The sequence below is a fragment of the Aythya fuligula genome, chromosome 11, assembly GCF_009819795.1.
Source record: "Aythya fuligula isolate bAytFul2 chromosome 11, bAytFul2.pri, whole genome shotgun sequence".
In the NCBI taxonomy this organism is placed as follows: Eukaryota; Metazoa; Chordata; class Aves; order Anseriformes; family Anatidae; genus Aythya; species Aythya fuligula.
The window spans coordinates 13,715,251-13,729,637 of NC_045569.1; the positions used below are offsets into that span (position 1 = coordinate 13,715,251).

General features: G+C 56.3%; 1 long non-coding RNA gene across 2 annotated transcripts in view; it reads right to left on the reverse strand.

The window, feature by feature from the left end:
- The window catches only part of LOC116493749, a 31,906-nt gene extending 17,519 nt beyond the window's left edge, over positions 1-14,387 (reverse strand). The window contains exons 1-2 of one of the 2 annotated variants that reach the window (XR_004253786.1): positions 14,312-14,387; positions 4,905-4,974 (exon numbers count right to left, since the gene is read on the reverse strand). This is a non-coding gene — a long non-coding RNA (uncharacterized LOC116493749). The remainder of the gene's footprint in view (positions 1-4,904; positions 4,975-14,311) is intronic. The other variant, XR_004253787.1, reaches the window with a different exon arrangement.

Below are 14,387 nucleotides of genomic sequence, written 5' to 3' on the forward strand. Positions count from 1 at the left end.
AGGGCAAATTAGGAAGTATGTTAATTCAATTAATATCACAGAGGGGCTGGCGGGCGGGGGGGAGTGAGGGAGGGGGGGGAGTTGTGCGTGCAGATTTTCCGCCCGAGGAAGGAGGTGGCAGAGAAAGAACTGGGGCATGCCAGCTCCCGTTATTGTTCTGCCTTCATTGGTAATTAGCAAGATAAGGAGGGGACGGCGTGAGGGAGGCAGCGTGGCGAAGACGAGGCAGCGCTGCACCCCACCTCATGCCCATGCGGCCATCTTACAGGCAGCGCTCGCCTCCCTCAAAATGGCCGCCAGGGCCCACGCTGCCTCAGGGCTGCGGCTGGCCTGCCCCGGCGGGCTCCTCTCCGCCCGACCCTTGGCGGCTGGCACCGAGGGCTGGAAGTACGGGCGGCCAGCCTGCAGCCCCGAAGGGAAAATGGGGAGCCCTGGGCACCAGGGAGACGCCATCACTGGCCTGAGTGTGCCCACAGGCGGAGCGAGCGGCCATCTTAGCCCAGGCCGCTCGCTCCCAGGGCTGAGGCGCCAGGTGCACAGCGCTCCCACTGCTTTCCCCCAGCCCTTGTGTCCTGAAAATTCAGCTCGTGGGGCTGTTTGCTACAGTACATCTCTCCTTCACAAGGCAGTGCATACTGCCAGGGAATGCCTGTGATTATAGAGGTGGCTGTGCCCTCACAATGCCTGTCCCTTTAGGCACCTGTGGAAGCTGAGGCGGGCCTCAGGTCCACCCTACAACACAGGCAGGAGCTTCCAGTACATGGCTGCCTGTCTGGATGTGCCCCATAAATCCCATAAGCTGCTGGAGATTGTGTCCCAACTGCGTTCTGACCCAGGGAAAGGTTTTGTGGACATCTACAGCAGTGCAGGCAGTTGGGCTGAGAGCTATGAGGGAAACCATGGCCTGCCCAGCCACCAGAACAAGTCGCGGGCAAATCCTGCCTTTCTCCTGTCCAGAACAAAACAAATCCCAAGCCAAATCTGCAGAGGCACCCGTAAAGAACGCACAACGTTCCCAAATTTCAATTTAACAAAAATTTAAAATAAAGTCAGTTAGAAAACGGTAAAGGTAAGGTGATACAGATGACACAAACAAAGCTACACCTGGTGTCTCCCATTTCATGAGAATTTTACAGTGGAAACATCACTGTTGTTCCTCTCCAAATGAGTAAGCTCAAATACCAAATGAGGAACTCTCATCCATGGTCATGGGCTGTCCTCAGAATGGCTATAGCAATTACTGACATAAAAGCGGTATTTGGGAAGCATTTCATGAGCCTTTAGCCAAGATGGGGCTATTTCGTGTGGCAAAATAGGCACATGGCACCCATTGAAAATTTGGCATCTGCTCCTCTACGCCGCTGAGAACCAGAGCACGCGTTACCCGGGCAAGAGGGCGATTACAGCCACGCACAGACAAGCTGTGTTATACATCTCAGTTAGACAGGGAAACATACGGGATGGCAGGCTAGCTACTCCACTCTGGGGTTGTCTACACGGAAAGCCACACCGTTATCATGACAGCCCTATAGGTCAACCGGCTCTGCTGCTTGCTGCTCCGGTGCACATCTCCACTCACATTCCAGGCCAGGACTGGCTCTCTCCAGTTTAGCTTAAAGTGCTTCCAGCATGACATAACCATATGCAGGACAGTCCTGCCTTCTGCTGAAGTAAATATCCACAGAGGTTGTACGCGCACAGCTCGTTGCTTTAAAATCCACCCCCCAACCATACGTCTGTAGCTAGACCTGCCCTTCGGCTAACCTTTCTGTACTCCGCGCACTTCTGGGCTGTTCACAGTGCCCGTGAAACACTATTACACCCTGCTTCCCTTGGGTGCTAATCCTGCTTGTCAACCCAAAGGCAGAAACAGACGGTGGCTTGGCATTTTGATTACGTTGTGATCTGTTTGAACCTTCCAGACTCTTTTGATGTCTGTGCAAATTTGAAAGGGGGAGTTGCAATCCTCCACAATGAAACTCTGCTATCGCATGGCAAAACATCTCGGGAGTCCCGCGTCCACAGCCATCGCTAGATTTGGAGCAGGGAGGGGAGTTACAGCTCCTCCAGGAAGAGTCTGAATTTCAGGCTAACCAATTCTGGCCCTGAGCAGAGAACACCACGGGGACAGTGCGTTGCTCTTCAAACAAATGCATGCGTAGGGGGAGTGTGCGCATGCACGGAGACACCATATTTATACAAATAGATGCATTCATAGGAAAATGCAAATAGCATCCTCTTCCGTCCCAGGCTCCCTTCGAGCTCCTGACATCCCAAGGTTTCAGAGGAGTACAGCCGAGCCTCAGATCAAACATTAGCCCTGCGGGGGTTCCCTCAGGGAAGCAGCCATGCACCAGGGTCTCTTCCCCGCTTCCATGCGAGGTTTCCCGACCCGGCCTTCCTTGGGTGCTCTGTTCTGACACACATACAGCGCGCACGCACGCACGCAGAGCCTTTCTAAAAGGAGCTCTGGGAATTGAGCTCCGCTTCCTCCTTCTTCTAAATCAATTGTCATAAACCAGCTTTTGTTTTATTTTTAACAAAGCGACAGAAATAAATTCCGCTCACAGATCTTCCTACTCCCACAGCCCGGTCCTTTAGCACAAGCTGCCCAGTCCGCCTGAGGAAGCAGGCAGGAATGAATGCTTTCTGGGGCACAGAAACCAGCTCCTCTGCCCTTTCTCTTGAGCCCATTTCTTGTCAGGACAGCGAGGCAGTGGGATGGGAAGAGGGCTGGATGGTGGCTGAGGCACCCTGAACCTCCCCAGCCCAACCTCCAGTCGTCCCCTCCATCCCCAGCCCACTGAGGTGCCCGCTTTCGACCTGCATTTTCCCTTGCGCTCTGCCAACCACGCCATCCCTTGCTCTTTGATACCAGCAAAAGGTGACCCCGCAGCAAGCGACGGGCTGACACACAAACTGTGACAGCCCGAGCTCTGCCTGCCGGTGGCGCAGCCTCTCTCCAGGCTGGCCGAGGACCGGTCCCTCCTCCTGCACGGCCTTGCCCGCCCGGGCCCACAACTCAGACATGCAGAGACAGTTCTTGATGAAACCCATCAGTGGGTGAGTGGCAGCTGAGCAGGTACTGAGCAAGACGCGGGGCCAGACAGCAGCCAGGGGGGAAGGCAGCGGGTGGAGGGAACGTGCCTCAGGAGGAATACTCACAAAGGGCTGCTTTCATTAATAAAACATTCCCCCCTCGGTCGCCTTTTGATTTGGGTGTAAGAATTAACCCCATCTGCCCAACAGCACGCTACCTACCAAGTCATCTCAGCTGAGGAAGGCCGTCTGACATGTGTCCGCTCAATTGCTACGCCTCCCCCTGCCCGCGCTCCTCGGCTCTCCAGACCCCCTCCAAACAGCTCCTGAGCCTCGCCGGGCCTGCCCTATTGAAGAGATCCTCTTCCCACAAGATAGATTAGACCCAGTGAAAATAGGCTTAGTGAAAATACCATTTCACTAGTAATGCCCCCCCCCGCCTTCACACTCTCACACACCCAGAAAGATTATAACAAATCCCGGTCACCTTTTGCCCCTGCTAACTACTGCTCCAGTCTTTGCACTGCACGAGCCGGGCACAGGGCAGTGCTGACAGACGCAGACACACACGCAGTCAGCAGCGGAGATACCCGGCCAGAGAGCACAGCTCTCCCTGCACATCGCCTCGCCCTGCCACGGCACCCCAACCCGTGCCTCCCCGCTGTAATTGCAACGCCCGGTTCTTGGGCATCAGCAGAAAGTTCAGCAAAACCGGCGCCGGTTTTAATCTTTCTGTTCGAAATTGGTGGGGGGTTGCTTGTACGTCACCGAGACATTTCTATTCTCTCCTCTGCCTTGGCTTTCTGTTTTAAGTAAAGCCGAGATGCAGAGATGCCTCCGAACAGACAGCCCCTTCATTTTTCCAGAGGTGTGTTTTAATGAGTGCCTCGCCTTCCAAAAAGGGGCCAGCGGAGGGGAAGGGCGGCAGATTCTCCACACAAATTCAATAGCTGGTGGGTTGCCATGGGCTAAAGCATTTCTTTGCACACATGAAGGGAAGGGACTCCGGAGCACTGAGGGTTTTGCCTCCCATGAGTTATAGCTCTACCCTTCAAGAGCGGAATAAATGCTTTATCCCATTGCAGCCTGCGATGTATTCTACATAGATGGATTGATTTCCCCTATTGTTCTTAATAAATCCTGGCGCATGAAGAAACTCACCGCACAGCCATTTTTCCTGCCTTGTTCTACCTTGCAGAAGTAATAAGGGTCAGATGTGACTGCAGCGGGAAGCAAAGGCCATACACAAGGCAGTACTGTGCTGGCTGCGGTGCCTGTGCTCGCAGGGCTCGGTGGGTGCAGACAAGCAGCACCCTTCTCTCTGCTCCTTTCTCCTGCCTTGAGTCGAAGCGGAGGAAGACGGGAGCCACGCAGGGCACCGAAGCACTGAGGGCAGCAGCTGCTGAGCCTGCGTGAGCCCCCCTTCTCTGAACAAAACAAACCAACCACACAAAATGCCACATCCACTCCCCCGCTCAGTAACTCCCAGCTACCCAATTCGAACCCTCATTTTTATTATTATTTTTTTTAAAGGCTCTCTCCCTCCCTGCTGCCTTTTCTGCTCGCCACGCTTGCACCCATCCTCTCCGCCTGCTTCAGGAGGGAATTTGCCGGCCACGGCTCGGTTGGTGCCCAGCAAGGAGGCCGGGAAGCAGGCGGCTTCACACAGACCCACCTTGGCTCCCTGCCTCCAGGTGCACCCAGGCTCACTGGATTATCACCACTGACCTCCAGCAGCAGCGAACTGGCCCTGCTTCAAAAGCCTAGCTGGGGAATTTGGCTGCGGAGGAAGGGATCGGGTAAAAGAGCTGGTCCCCCGTGCCCAGGTTGGACTCGGCCCTCCAGCGGGACTCCCAGGGACTCACCTCTCCTCGCCCAGGTGGAGACGTCCCAGCCCTTCCCAAGGCATCCCACTCTGCACGCTCGCAGTCACGTCTGATTAAGGAAAAGAGAATTTGTCTCAATTAGAACGAGGCTCCCACACGTACGGCTGGACGTCAAGCAATTACCAAGTGTCACTCACGAAGAAACGGCTGGAAGAGAGACCTGAAATTTGGGACCGTGCAAACTGGCGCACACACGACTGAGTTACAGACCTTGGCGTGCTTCAGAGCACACCTCGTGCAGAGGCTTTCCAGCCCGTCCCCTCAGCTGAAACACGCACGGCCACATAAAACACAGCCAGACACGGCCACGTCCTCTAACAAGGAAATAAAGCCGAGCGGACCCGCGTTGCCAGAGCCCAGAGAGCAACACTGTCTCTTTAATTTTCTCCCTGGCTATCTCATCCTTTGCACAAACTCCTTCCTCCCCGTGGCTTCTTCCAGCCTGGTGGGCAAAGTGGGAAAACATCATTAGGGAGGAAAAATAATTTAGTTTGTTAATCAGTATCCAGTGGTGGGAAACAAGAAAGACAGAGAGCAGGGCTGGCGGTTAGGGCTTAGGAAGGGCCAGCACAAAGCCCACCATTCATGACATCTGGGGCTGGGATTCTCATTGAATTAAACAGACACAAAGAGCAGAGGCATTTCATGCTCTCTTCACAAGAATTATCATATCTCCCTGGCACTAGGAAACCTTCAGCATGGGAGAGAGAGGAGAGAGAGCGAGAGAGAGAGAAAGAGAGAGCGAGCGAGGGGAAAGTGGGCAGGCTGGGTAGAAATATGGGGCAGGGTAGAGGAGGCTTTGTTCCAGGGCTGGATTTATGGATGGGATGCGGCGCGTTGCTTTGCTGGGAGAGACGGGGCCCTGGCGCGCGGGGTCTAATAGGAATCGGCGAACGTGAAGCAGGGGGCCCCTGTGTACCATGAAGCGGGGAAACCCGCGCCTGACGAGCCCGCAGAAAAACCCGCTGGCGTCTGGGGGCTGCGGAGGGCTGCTGACGTTCGCCCGCGCTGTGTCGCCTCGCGTGTGTGTGTCAGCGAGGCGGGGGGAGCAGGGGAGAGGCGAGGAGCATAAACAGGAGGCCAGGCAGCAGCCTTCAGTCAGGGAAATTAATTAGCTAATATGCAAACCTCTAGCTGCCTCCGGCCCCGCTGCCCTGCGAGCGCTCCCCGCAAAGCCACGGTGTGCACAGAGCCTGTGACCGGGAATGGCAGGGGCAGATTAGGCAGCTCCTCGGGACACGCCTCGGGACACAGCAAACCCACAGCCCGTGGAAAAAAAAAAGCGAGGAAGGGACGGTTAGGGTCCTCGGGGAAGGGGCAGAGCCTAAAGGTCAGGAGAAAGAGATGTGGGCACCGAGCTGAGACCGGGCATCATGCTGCTGCAGCAGCAGGAATTGGGGTGGATCCCCAAATCCAGCCACTTTGGGGCCTGCTGGAGAGCGAGTGCGTTTAGGGCTTAGACCGCAAGCTGTGTGGGGCAGGACCTGCCATCTCCTACAGGCTCACGCAGCACAGAGCCATCCTCCTGGCTCTCTGGGCATCAGCAGAGGAGCTGCTTTAAATACTAATTGCTCCGTGACCAAGACCTGTGGGCTGCCGGGAGCCTCCCTGCAGCATCACCTGTGGGAGGAGGGGACAGATCTCTGACCTTCACGTCCCCGGGGTGACCTGACCCCGTGCACTGGTGCCACGAGCGAATATTGCTACCCGGTGATGGAGGTGAGAAACTCCTGGCGACTTCGTGTAGCCCCATCCCCGAGGGCTCAGATCCCACTACAGCACCACGCTCTTTTTTTTTTTTTTTTTGCCAGGAGCAACCATGGGAGGAAGAGGGTGCAGGCAGCAATTACCAAGGGAAAAAAGGGGACAAAAAGGGAATGAAGAGATGCAGAAAGAAATGGGTAGAAAAAAAATAAATAAATAAAGAGAGGAGCCCCTTCAACATGGGATGTGTGCAGTGAACGAAGAACGCGCTGGAAACAAAGGGATGCAAGGAGAGGGGAGAGGCTGGGATGGGCATCGCGGCAGACGTGTAGGTAAAAGTTGAAAAGGAAGCACTAATTAGCACCCAGACCATCACTTCCCATTAATAGCTTGTCACCGTTTCCTTGATGTTGCTGAGAGCAGGCAAGTTGGTATGTGTGATGCTTACCTGTCTCTATCTCATTAATAGAAGTCAGGGTGAGAACAGACGTTTATTGCCTGCATCCAGACAGACAGGCCCTTTGCTGAACCGAGAGGCAGGAGAGAGGGGGAAAGTTATGAAGAAGAAGCCCGTGAAGCACCAGGCCGTACCCGCACAATGGAGACCCAAACCACAGGCAGGTATCCGTGCCAGCCTCCAGGAATCCATAAGGAAAAAAAAAAACAACACGAGGTTGTGCAATTAAAACCCAGAGCTGACACACTGCTGGCTGGAGAGGGTGCGCCAGGTGTGTGCGAGGGGACAACACTGGGTTAGACCCAGAGAAGTAAAACAAAAGAGTGGCCGCCTACTTTCCCCAGACAAGTTTGTTCAGCTAGAACCTACAGGACAGAAAGAGCCAAATGTTTCCTGGGGGGCATCGCCAGCCAGAATGGAGAAATCCCCAGTAAACAAAGGGAAGAAAGAAAAAAAAAAGCCATCTCGAGCAAAGATAAATCTGCATCGCGTGTAATCACCTCCCAGGTAAAGTGGAGGAAATTCTTCCAGCAGTGAAAAGCAGAGATCAGATCTGCTGCTCAACGCACAAAGGCCTCCCCTTTCCCTCCACCACGTGCGACGGCTCCCAGGAGGGTCACAGGGAAGGAGTGTGCAAGGCGAGGGTGCCAGGCTGCGGTGCCTGCGAGCTGGCACAAAGGCCCTTGCAGCTTGGAGACATCTTCTTGGCCACTGAGTTCAGAGCAAGTGTAGGCTCTGCTGACACCCCACACATTTGGAGGAGCACTTTCAGTGGCCTGATGGGCCCTGCCTGCCCCTCTGCCCCTGCCTTCGCTGTCCCCTACCAAGGCCTCGCTCGGATCGCGTGGTCAGGCACTTCAAAAGTTTGGCAATTCTCGATTTATGGCCGTCCCTGCAACCTCAATTCCACCTCGCCCTGCAGCCACCCTGGCCAGGGAAAGAGGGAGGGAGCCAAAAATCGGCTGTGACCGAGTCCTCGCAGCCCGGCACGGGCACAGGCTGCGCTCCTGTCCCATGGCCAAAGCGCAGCCGGGCGCCCCCGACCTGCTTCGGCGCCTTACACCGGGCACGTTTTTAATCCGCAGCAATCACGTGCGTTCTAAACACACAGAAAATGTATTATTTATGCCTAATAAATAATAGATTGTTTGTATAAGCAACAACAACAACAAAAAAAACAATTGTATGCGAGGGTGGCGAATCCCCCCCTCCCTCCGCCCCACGCCCTTCGTCCTGTGCGGGGAGAGGGATTTGGAGCCCCGAGCCTCGGCACAGCTTCGTGGCACTGTGAAATACAGGGCTGGTGTTATCAGGCAGCGGCAGAAGGCTGCTCTCCCGGGGCCGGCGGTGCAGGGAAGGTGAAGCGCTGGGGCTGGCAGGACCCAGGCCGAGCACGCACACAAACGTGATTTTTTTTTTTTTCCCCTCCCTCAGCACCGGGACCTGGAGGAGCTCGCGCCTGGGATGCACCGCAGGAAAATCAGCTGGGTGTGGGAAGGGGTCGTGGAGTTGGCCGTGACTGTCCTCCCGGCCGTGCCAGCGCACCGCAGCACGAGCCCAGGGCTCTGCCCTGCTCCCCGTCCGTGATTATGTCACTGAAACACCAATTTTACCCCTTTTTGCCCCCCCGCGCAAAAGAGGCAACCGAAGGGAAATTGCGATCCCGAACAATTCATAATTCAGCTAAACCTGAAAGGAATTTCGGGGACAAAGAATAGGCATTTCTCTAGCCGAAAAGCTTCCCCCCGCCGAATTTCAAGGGCCCGCAGCAAACAATGGGAGTGTCAGAGGTTCTCAAAAAGAAAAAAAAAAAAAGTTCAAGAATCTTTACAATAAAAAGTGTTAGGCAACAGAGAGGTCAGAGCCAGCTCCTCCTATAATAAATAGCAGGGCTATCTTACATTAACTATAGGAGACATTTTAATGCAGTGCCTCAGCTTCGTGCTAATTATACTTTTTCACCATATTTTGAACCTAAGAAAAAATGTCATCAGTTAATTATAACAGATGAGGGAGTGTGAAGACTTCCTCAATAAATAATGCCTTGATATCTCATATCCAACAAGCTGCGCGCACTGCTCTGAAGGTGCCCAGAAATATGTCCTCTCAGGAAATATATCAAGAAATGATGGTCCCATAAGCTGGCTTTGTTTCCAAGCCTTGATTTTCGGCCCAATAATTAAGTGATTTTTATGGATCTAGGAGAGTAAAGGTCATGGGACTGCTGGAATGGTGCCAGAGAGATTCAGCGTAAGGGAAAAAAAAAAATCCCAAACCAAAACGAGATACAAAAGACCTCAGCAAATCCCCCCTATGGACACACACACACACAGAAGCGATTTGGTGCTCCCCAGGTCCCATCCTCCTGTTCCTCCTGGCATCTCCATGGTAGCCTTGCCCAGAAAAAGCCTGTTTTTAATGAAACCAGGCCACCACGGAGGGTGTGCTCAGCGCCCAGGCCCGTCCCTGCCATCCACCTGCCCCAAGGAGGAGGGACCCCGTCCCCGTGCCCCATCCCTGCTGAGGCTCTGGGTGCTGGGGTCGTTTCGGAGGTCCGACCACCCCACCTTCCTTTCAGCTCCTTTCCCCACCCGGCACCCCTCACTTCCCCCTCTGAAGAGCTGGGATTTGGCGTGGGAAAGATGTCTTTGGGCTTTTCACAAATCCAGTATCCCCTTGAACCAAAACCAATTAGCCTGGCCCAAGGTCCTGCCATTGAGGGACTGTCCCTTCTTTTCAAACCCCCGCGGGCTCAATTGCTCTAAGGAGCCTGGATGTGAATGAGCAAAGCCCACTTAAAGTGGTACTTAAGGCCAGACCAGGGTGAAGGCAAAGAGAAAGCCTCTATAGGAACAGCGAGCTGAGTTTCCAAGAGACAGCTAACTGACGGAGATTGTGTGCTTTCCTCCCCCCCAGTTTCTCTTTTTTTTTTTCTTCCCCCCACTCCTGAGCTTTCGAGGCGAACGCTCCTAACCAAACCTGAGCTGCTGAACAAACACCGGCGGCACCTGAAAACCCCGACCCCAAAGCCCCATCCGTCCTCACCCAGGGCGCACAGCGTGGCTGTGGCAGGGCGACGGCCCCGCAGGGCCAGCACGAGCCCAGGTCCCCAGCACGTGGCCGGGAGAGCAGCGCCAGACCTCGCTTCTGCGAGCCAGGCTCTTGGCAAAGCATCCCCAGTGGGTAGGAAACACTGAAAAGCAGCAAAAAAAAGAACCCAGCGGGGCGGAGCGAGTCCTGGTGGCACCGCACCCATCTCACACCGCAGGTCCCCAGGGCTGCCAGGGGCTGGGAGTGGGACGGGGGTGACAAATTGCCCAGGTGCCGCGTGGCCAGACGCCAACACCTCCGCGCTCACACCTCGGAAAAGCTCCAAATTAGCACCTCGCACCCAAATTAGCACCTCGCGCCCGCGGAGCCGCTGCCTGTGCTCTGCAGACCCGGGCACAGCCAGGAGCAGGACGAGCCCCCGAAGCCACCGAGCTGTGCCCCTGGCTCTGCCCCTTCCCCGACGGCACGCACAAAGCCCGGGACGAGGGGCAGGTAAGCGCAGGCACCGTCCGCCTGCGTCAAGGGCGCACGGAGGGGGTGGGAGCCGAGGGAGACAAAAGAAAAGGAGAGAGCCAGGCCTGCAGCTTCACACCAGCCATCGCCAGGCGATTCCACAAAAATGCCCATTGATGGGATTTCATCCAGAACCGAGCGGCCGGGCTGACGCAGCCCTGCCTCCATTCACAGGCAGCCGGTTCGAGGGGCAGGCACCGAGCAGCCCCTTCCCTTCTCCACCTGCCCCCGGAGCCACCCCGGGTTGGGCTTGCTCGGCTACCTGCTACAGATCCCCTCACCTCGTGCTGGGAGCCCAGCCCGCTGCACGGGGGAGAAGTTTTGGGGAAAGAAGAGAAATAAAGAGAAGAGTTTGAGCACCCGACGTCCCGGGGCGTCGATCCCCCGGGGGAAACCCACAGCTGATGTTTTCCACTTACCCCCGAACCACGCACGCCGATCCTTTACGCTCCTGGCTCCCTCTGCCCATCCCCAGCACTGCCTGAAGAACAAAGACATCAGGGCCCAGCTCCAGGGACCTCACCCGTGACTGGCCTGTGCCACATCCCACCAAAAAGGGAGAGCCGAGGGCGCCGGGTGGCCCCCTGGGGCCTGGGCTCTGCTCCCTGCCCACGGCATCGCCCCTGCCCCGCACGGGATGGGGCAGGGCAGCAGCAGGAGACCCCTCACCTCCTGGGGTGGGAGGAAGGATCCCGCTGATGCCAACAGCTACGCGAACAGGGCAAATGCTCGGATGGAGGGGGACCCATGGGGGCTGCCGGGGTGTTTCGGCTGAGGTCCCGCTCGCCAAAATCCACCCCTGGCCCTAAGGAGCTGAATCGGTGACCCCCTTCCACCAGGGCTTCAGAAAGGGCACAAAGCGAGGAGCTGGCACCGGGCTGCGAGGGACGAGAGGCGGTGGGGTTTGCACGAGGATGGGTGCACCCAGGGGGCTTTATCCGCATCCTCGCCCTCCACCCACGCGCACAAGCTGGCGAGGCTCCTGCCACCGTCCCCATCCTTCACTGCCAGCCTCAGCCTCCTTGTTCACCAGGACCCCGCGCCTCCCCCAGCCCTGCAGGCAGGGAGGGCGACAAGGCAGAATTCGGCACCAACAAAAATTCAACCACGGCTTCTCCCCGCTGGAAACCAAAGGCCAGAGCGCTCCGTCCCTGCCTCAACCCCATTTTGGGGGGGGGGGGCTGCTGTGGATTATGCCAACCAGCCCTACAGCCTGCAAAAACACCCGAAAAATCCGCCCAGAACGCGAGGTCTGGGGGAGAAAAAAAAATCGAGGAGCCAAGGGAGGTTTCTGAACAACGGATCCAACAGCAAGGCGAAAAAGCTTGCCTCGATCCTTTGTAAGAGTTTGCATGTAGACACTGATTTCCACACTTCCATTTTATTTCGTAAAATTATATATATATATATATGTATTTATATACACACACACAAACACATTTATTATATGCGTGTATATATATATAATTTTTTTTCCCCTCCGATCCCCCTTTTTTAAATTTTCACCTTTTGCAATTACAAAAGCCAGGGACAGAAATACCTCCTGGGCTCTGCCAGTGCAGAAACACTCCCACCAAACAGATTTTCTCTGCCACGCTGGTCGAGTGATTCCTCCTGAATTATATTCATTAGGAATTTGAATGTTTCTTTCCTCCATCCCCCATCAAATCATTACTCCGGAATAAATGCATTCATCAGCCACCTTGCTCGGTTCTCTCCTGCTTTGTTCGCTCTAGTTTTCAAGCATCTCCACCGAAACCGTTTGCACCTGACTCGATGCTATCATACGGAAAGGGGAGGGGGGGGGGGGGAAATAAATAGGAGAAGAATCGAGTGCCGCTCACAATATTGTGGAAATAATTGGAAAATTATTTCTTAAAAATAACCGCCATCAGAAAGGAGGGAAAGCACTACATTCCCTCCTCCCCACCTCCGATCTCTTCCACAATTTCTGGGGCTGCATTGAGCATACATATTCCAGATGGGCTGGGGAGAAGGAGGTTGGTTCTTAATGACACGTCTTTCGCTGCCTTTGGAATGAATGATTCATTCGGATCTCGCCGAGACTCGGTGCCACAGTTGAGTTACATTTCTAGAAAATCCGTATCTTTAATTCTGGCGCTGCGTGTGGGACCCAGCAAATCATGGAATTACTGCTGTAACTTCGGATTAGTAACGCTCTCTAAATGATAGTCTAATTCCAGGCCTTCATGCTTTTCAGCGTTCACACTCACACGGCCTTTTCCCTGGGAGGCTTCCTGCGGAATTAGCGCTGCCGTCGTCGTCTCTCTCTGCCCTTTTTAATTTCTCCAATGACTCCTCATTAGAATACATAATACCACCAGCTCCTCAGAACTTTTCTCTCTCGCGGTATAGCCCGATTCAGGCTCAGATCCTTTCTCCTTACTGCGGTTATGGCGACGTTTTGCCGGCCCTGGAAGGGTGCACAGGCAGATTTAGCTTTGCGGGCCTACGTGGCGTCTGACGCCATTCCCCCGTGCAAGGGCTGCTGGAAAACCTGCCTGGGGGCTGCGCGGGGCTCCCTCCTCTCGCCTCCCCGGGGGGCACGGGCGGCTCAGCCCCCCGACGCCGCCCTCGCCCCACGGCTGGGCACCCGCTGCCCACCTCTGCCAGCGGTGGGAGCGCGGCCACGGTGCCCCCGGCTCCCGCTGCGGCTCCCGGGGGGCAGAGACCCCGCGAGGAGCCCCCTGGAGCCACGGGGAGAAACCTCCCCGGGGCTGTCACGGCCCACGGGGGCTCACGGCGGCGTGGGGAGCATCCCCGTAGGATGTGAGCAGCAGGCGAGGGGCTGGCGGCGATGCCCCGTGCGGACCCCAGGGTGCTGGGGGGGAGCCTTGGGGACCCCAACCCCGGCCGAGGGCGCTCGCCCCACACCGGCTGGGAAAACGTGCTGGGGAGGCTCGGCGGAGAGCACGGTGCTTTGTGTCGCCATGGGAACGGAATGCAGATTTGCCAATTGCTTTTTTTTTTTCTTCTTCTTCTTTCTTTCCTTTTTTTTTTTTTTTTTTTTTTTTTTTTTTTGCCAGACATTGTAATACATATTATGTTTCAACTTCTCCGGGCTCGCAGCGGAGGTGAGGGAGGCTTTGTGCCTGCCGACTGCTCGGCTCCCGGGGAAGCTGCGGGGCCGGCAGCCGCACACCAGGAGGGGTGCACCCAGCAGCGGGACCCCTGCCCTTCCCCGGGGACCCCCCCCTCCCCGGGGACCCCCCAGCCACGGACAAAAGCGAGAGCCGACGCGTGGGGGGGAGAGCGATCGCATGATGAGCGAGCTGACCTTCCAAAAGGGAGGCCAGAATCAAGCCAAAAAAAAAAAAAGAGAGAGAGAGAAGAGAGACAGGGAAGAAGAGAGAAGAAAATATCCCAAAACTGGGGGGGGTTTTGAGGTCGGACCCGCAGGGTGGGGACGGGGGAGGCTTTGTTAGGAGAGGCGCCCGGGGCGCTCGCCCCCTCCAGCCTCCCAGCCCCGCACCCAGCGCCTGCCCGGAGCCGGGAGCGGGTTTTTTAGGGCTGCCTCCCGGCGTGCCGAGCCCCGAAACGCTGCGGGCGTGTGCGCGGGGCTCGCCCGCCTCTCCCGGCCCTCCCGTCCCGGTGCCCGGAGCCCCCGGGAGCGCCCCGACGGGGCGGGCGCGGCGCTTACCTGGAGCCCCGAGGTGGCGGGGCCGCGATTCGCCTCTGCTCCGGGCTCCAGCGGCGCCGGTCCTGCTGCAGCCTCT